This window comes from Manacus candei, unplaced genomic scaffold (assembly GCF_025592945.1).
Source record: "Manacus candei isolate 608988 ecotype Guabito, Panama unplaced genomic scaffold, ASM2559294v1 h1tg000026l, whole genome shotgun sequence".
Taxonomy (NCBI): domain Eukaryota; kingdom Metazoa; phylum Chordata; class Aves; order Passeriformes; family Pipridae; genus Manacus; species Manacus candei.
This window is the reverse complement of record NW_026138074.1, coordinates 5,057,232-5,064,248: the sequence shown is the minus strand read 5'-3', so window position 1 is coordinate 5,064,248 and position 7,017 is coordinate 5,057,232.

Here is a 7,017-nt window from a genome sequence, read left to right as displayed (position 1 = left end):
GAAACCTGGTTCTCTTCTAGGTCTCTTCTAACTTGATTTTAGATCCCTGCCAATATGCTTTGGGTAGAGGATTTCAGATACTCTTGATCTGTCAGTCTAGTTCTGCTCTTATTGAGAGCAATTGGATAACTGGATTTTAAGAAGTAGGGTGATGCCCAGCAGAATGGTATCTCTGTTGGAGTTCCCCATGTCTAAATTGGGTTTAGCTATTTGTTGTATTTACCTGTTACCTACAATATCTGTTTCAGAGAGATTTAATGAAGGGTAATTGTAGGGACATTGGGAACCATATGTTGATTATTTCTGTAAGTTACTAGAAACAGCATGAATTACTGATTTTAAATGTATGTTCTTCCTGTAACTCGTGCTGAAGGAATCAGTGAATGATAAATAAAGTACTGCTCTGACCTGTGAGCAGTCTTGATTGTTTAGGTGGGGGTAGATGCCAAAGTCTTCTAAATATAATTCATATTGCTCTCTTGTGATGTTACTGCTGCTGCCTGTTGTTGCTACACTGTGTGTTTCCTTTTCTCAGCTGGATGACAGTCATTTAGTGTCTTTTACCCTACATCTTTTCTTCATGTCTGTTCCAGCTTCCTTCTCGTCTTTATGTATCTGCACCTGTATGTGCTGTTCTTTAGTGAACCTTAAGAAGGGTTTTTCATATCAGAAGGTGGGTGTGTGTACATGCACACACATGCTTATCTACCTGCCTTTTCTTTTTTGAATGATTGTGTGCACAAATAAGCCTTGTAAGGGGCTGGGAATTTTGCACAGGATTTTAGCAAGGCCACCAAGAAGATTGATGTTCAGCTGCCTTTGTGTGAGCTAATGCCTATCTATCCATTTAAAGCTGTTTGGCTGTGAAGCTAGTGCATAGATTTCTTCCAGACTGTCCTCAGTGTCTGGGAAGGCAGTAAGTCAGCTTGGCATAATGAAAAACATTGCTAGTGTTTTAGGGGAACAGTATCATATCCATGCTACTGGTTGTTGAAACTCTGAAATGTCACATTTGTAAAAAATAGTGCTTATTTCGTGTTCAGGTGAAAATAATAGTGACATTAATTGAACTAGTTTGCCATTTCTTTCTCCAAATTTAGAACCATTATAAACTCCATTCTTGTCATAGGAACACACTTCAGCTCTCACTGTGATAGATTCTTTCTGTATGGTTTGTGTTTTTGAGGACTTAGTGAATACCTTTCAGTTTGATGATTACTGAGCACAGGCATGTGGTAGGCTCAGAAAGTACAGCATTGAGGATTTTTAGCTTGCTTTTTAGCTTTTTGAAGGCTGGAGAGAACTGGAAAGCAAGCCAAATCTGTTAGCAAGCACTGGCTGGGTTTCTGATCTACGTCATTTTTAAATACTAGTATTTAAAATGCAAACGTCAAACACAAGCACTTGCATCTCAGCTGCTCAGTAACTGAGCCTTTTTTTTTTTTAACATGCTATTCTTTTTTTGTGATACCTACTCCCTGTATTGTTGGATCAAGAGATAAACCAACATGTATTGCAAAAATACAAGATTTTGAAGTCTCTAAATACTTAAAAGCAAAGTGAGCTCAAAGCAAGCTGCTCTGCACTGTGATAGCTGAACAGAGCCAGCCGTGGCTGTGCTTGTGCTTTGAGTGAAAGCCCAGGTTTTGTACAAGTGTTTTTAGTGGTGTATTTAAACCCAATTTAGAGATTTTTCTAATTTCCACTTACTGTGCAGATTTGCAATGGAATGTGACAGAGATGCTTCGGGTGTTTTGTTGTTACTGGGCTTTCTTTATTTAATATAGACATAGTTGTCATCATTTTCTCCAAACTTCAAGTTAGGTGGTAATTGCAGTAGCACTTAGGCCAGTCTTCCCTTGTCTGTATTTAGTGTTTATCTGCATTTTTTTTCAGGCTGTAGGCTACTGTAGATAAGGAATACCTTTCATTATTCCCAGAGCTTTAGCCAGCATGGAAGAAAATGCTCAGCATACTGCCATGTGCATTTAGCCTTGTCTTGCGTTTGTTGGCCACTAGGGAGGTTAAGTGGAATAAGATCTTCCAAACTTTCATACTGTTGGGTTTCATCCTTATGCCACTCACATCTTTATTCATATATTGACTGTTTTAAAAAAGGAAAAGCTCGAGTTTTTTCTTAGTGGTGTTCCCTGGTGCAGTTGCTCAGGCTGCCTTAAGTCTCTAGAATGCATGATCACAGCAAGATGTTGGTAGTTAGCAATGATCTTCACTAAACTTTGTAACAAAAGCCACTTATGTTGATTCTAATGTATTCCCACTCTAGAGCTGTAGTATCCTACACTTTAGGTGTAGTGTACTTAGTTCCCATGCTCACTGAAATAATATTTTCTCCCTCAGAAATTTCGTCTCCAGCTTATCCTTGACTATACATTATTCAAAGATATATTCTAGAACTCGTAAGTCAGCTGCTTGCAATCATTTGGCAGAGGAATGATACCAACCAGGTATCACAATTCCTAGGTGTGCCTTTTCTTCCAAAATACAGCGTGGTTTCCTTGACAATGCTGGGCAGCAGAGGTGTTGCCTAGCAGGCACAATTAGCTTTCTGAAAGCAATCAGATTGGAAATGAGAGAAGAGAGTGGAATGGGGTTAGACTGCAAACCATACAGGTAAATTGTTTTAAGTGTAACTTGCATATACTTTATGTGGGGAAGAGAGGGAACAGAATGCAAAGTATTGCACTTGCTGGAACTTAAGGAGCGAGTCAGTTTTAACCAGTGCAAGAGCTGGTAATGCAAGAATATGCACTAAAACACAGGAGGAGTGAAGACAAAGCTGTTGAGAGTTGATTTCAGCCCCTTTTGGCCTGTCATTCTCAGAGAACTTAGCAGTTGCTCAAGCGGAGGAGAGATTTCACAAGCACGCTTGGTATTATCAAAATGCATCAAGATACAACTACTGCTGTTTAAATTCCCCTTCCATTCCACGTATCGCTTCTCCAAGCAAGAGATGGAAAACTTCCAAGATGAGAAAAAATATGCTGTTCATGCATTCTAGACATCTTATACAGAGGAAATATGCACTTTACTCACTTTGCTGTGGGATCATGAGAGTTCAGAAAAATGCGATGATAGTCATGAGAAAGGCTGGCCAGAGAAATAGCTGCATCCTCCTTGGGGCTGCATATATTGCACTTAACAAGTGAGAAATAGTCAGAGGTGTTGGTTACCTCTTCATCAGTTTGTCATTTTTCTCAGGGCTAAGATAAACAGGATTAGGTCTGACTAAGTAACAAAGTAAGCAAATCTCCTCAAAAAGTTCTTCCTGAAATTCCAAGGGAATTATCTTCCTTCTCTCTTGCAATTGCAGTTTCAGAGCTAGAAGTGGGAGCCCTAGGTAATAGCAAGGTAGCCATAACTTTGGCTGTTAGGGTTTTTATGTGATCTTAAAACCAAATAATGCTGCCAGCAGCTGTGCCCTGGTGTTACCAAAGGTTGAGATTAAATTAAAGCAATTGAGCAAGAACACTCCAAAGACACTCCTGACTCCAGATGTGTTTTTATTCATCTAAAATAGGTCCTGACCCACAAGTGGGCTGAAAATCTTGCTGGTTGCTTCCATCTGAGAACTTGTGTTGTACACAAGCTCTGCCCTAGCACAAAGTCAGCAACACTGTTTTTTTCATTGCTACTGTAATCAATCCTAAATTGAAGGTAGGGGACTTGGGAGCATAAGAAGCACTTGTGTGAAATGATTGTGTTTAGGTAGAACCTGTCATGTCAGCGTGTGGGCTGAGCCAGGGGAGCATCCACAGAGCATAAGCAAGTGTTGGGAGGTTTGAACACCTCTGTTCATCTAATGTTGGGACAGTAATTAGGTCCAGACTGGATGGACAGACAGATTGTAGGAAACAGAGTGCAAAGACATGATATAGGAAAATTAGAGAAGCACAGCTCCAGGTACCTTGTGTTAATTACTGAATTAGACTAGACTGATTTAAAAGTCATTATGTTTATAATGACTGGGAACTCTGTACCAGGTAATCAGGCCTTCGACGAGTCCCCCTTGAATGCATCACTAAAAATGACAATGTGGTTTATTGTCACAGAAGTTACATCGTGAATAAGCAGGGAACCTGAACTATTCAAGGCAACCTGCTTGAGTCAGGATGAAAGCATTTCAGCTGGACTGTTAGAAGGCAGTTCCTAGGATTGCTGACCATGCTGAACATACCTTAAGGAACCAGTGATGTCGTTCCCTAGGACTGCTTGCTGTCTACTTGCCTTTGTGTGTTAAATTCACATTTTAAAAAAGGAAATGCATGCACACACACAGACAACACTTGAACAGGGAAAATGTTTAATTTTCAAGTCTGCTTTCAGTTCTGAAGTATTAGTGTTAACATACGATTTATCTCTATTCAGTGCAGTTTTCTTGGGCTTATGTAGTCACAAGGCTTTGTGTAGCTAGATAGAGTTTGGGAAAGATTATTTTGCTTTCAAAAGCATTATCTGGGTTGAGATGATTAGCAAAATATATTGAAATCCAGTAGGCAGATCTCAAGAAGTAGCTGATCTTCATTTTAATATGGATTCAGAGTGTTTCGGGTTGGCAGTTTTTTATTTTCTGTGCAGCTTACTGCATCTTTAGTCCGACATTGTTGACTGATTATAATGCATCGGGGGCTTTTTTTTGTAATAACTTATGTCAGGGGATTCATTACCACACACAGTGTAAAGGAAGTTTCTCTGTGTAGTGCTCGTGGAGAGACTATGCCTCTGTTTGTCACTCATCTTATAAAAGTTATTTTCATTTATAAAAGTTATTTTCGATCTCATTAATGAAATAGTGTGAAATAATGTTTTCTTTTTCAACGCAGAAATACGTATAGAGCAAGTACATGGAGGATGTATTCCTTGCTGTCCTGCCTCTTCTTCACTTAGCCAGATTTGGAGATGAACTTGAACTGTATCACTTGCACTGAGATGAGGGAGACTGGATCTGAAACCCCTCCATTCCCCTCTCCTAGAGAGGCAGTTTTCGTGCCTCCTCACAGCTCCCTTTCTGTGCTCTTATAAAAACACATGGTTGAATACTTGTCTTTGTCATAGAGGTGCCTTCAACAGCATTTTTTTTCCTTTTCTGTTTGTGTGGGGGTTTTTTCTTATTGCTGGTTGCCTTACATGTAGTTGTTTTACAGATGGGAGTATTTTTGCAAGCTGGAGGATGTCACCTATAACTCACCTTCTGATCAGGTAGACACCTTGAAATAACCCTTGAAGGTATTTCCAACACTGGGATCACTTGTTCATTGCTGTTTATGAAGATAATTTATTAAATCCTACATTTCAGCACTGATGAACTTAAGTAATCCACTTACTCATATTTCTGTTACTTGTGAATTACATCAAGAAAACCATCACTAGTAATTTCAGACAGCCCATAAAAGTAGGATTCTAGCACAAGAAGGATGCTTGTATGCAAGAAATCATAGAATCATTTAGGTTGGAAAAGACCTCTAAGATCATTGAGTCCAACTGTTGACCCAGCACTGCCATATTCACCACTAAACCATGTCCCCAGGTGTCATATCCACATGTTTTGAACACTTCCAGGGATGGTGATTCTACCACTTCCCTGGGCAGCCTATTCCAATGCCTGACCATCCTTTCAGTGAAAAAAATTTTCCTGATATCTAAACCTTCCTTAGAGCAACTGAGATTTCATCCAAATAATACCTGGTTTAAATAAAACCTTGCTAACGTCGATATTTTTCCTTGTACTGCCTGCTGGAACAATGAATCATGAAAATATGGCCTCCCTGATTAGTCCTTCACTGAAATAGCAATCATAGCATCACTTAAAAAGAAAGCACAGCAATTTGGTGCATGACCTTCATTTGCATACACTGATACAGCTTGTTTCCTGGGCCTCTGATTGAATCCTTGTGAGGAAGGCAAGTGAGTAATTTTTTGATTGGCATATTCAGAGAATCACACTGCTTTTGTAAAATCATATATTTGATATATTTAGTCAACACTTTTTTTCCTAATAATTGTCTGAATCTATGAGATATTCTTTCAATTATATAGATACGTCTGTCTCTGTGTGTGTATGTATATTTATATATATATATATATATATATATATATGAAATTTAAATTTCCGATGTGCCGAGGAGATGAAAGTTATCATACTACCCGTCCTCATCTCTCTTCATAGTCTTTTAATTTATGGATCAATTCCAAGTGAACATGACAAAGTGAAAGATTACCAGAAGATACCAAATTTTTGTAAATACCAAGAAAATGTGCTGACTGAGGATACTATGTTAGTAGAAAAATCTACATGGAGTAAAGTGCTCTTACAGATACCCCCACTGCAGCCAGCACATTCAAAGAAGTGTGAACTTTCTTGAACATGAAGATGAGCCAACCTCAAAGTTCATAGGAAACAAAGCTTTTTCCTTGTGGGGCATATGGGGACATCTGTATAATTACAAATCTCATGTCATAATTGTGTCATAGTTAGCATTAAGCCAGACATTTGCAAATATATGATACACTTAATTCACCTCAGTAATTAGAGCCACATCCATCACAGAGCATCCTCTACTTACTTCAGATCTAATACTGCAAACCACAGGGCTGTGCCAATTCACATAATTTAAATACCTAGATAATGAGGTTGCCCTCAGCAGAAAGACTGTATTTTAGCTGCACTACGAGCTGTTAATAAAATCCTTCTTGGTATGTTTTTCTCATTGTTCAAAGAGCTTAGATAGCCTAACTCCTATCAGCTCTTCTCCCAGTCTCCTAAAATCCCCCAATGAAAACCTTCCTTTCTTCTGAAATTCTCTTTTCCCTCACTGATCTAGGAAAGAAGCATTATCCATGCTCAGTAGCTAGTTAGCAGGATGATAAATGACTTGACAGGATAAGCTTTTTCAAGACATGGCATAAATGGAATAAGCCTTTGTTCTGAGGAAATCCCAATCCCTCCAAAAGGCAGCCCATCATCCACCCCGACTGTTCTATAGTCTCATACCATGCACC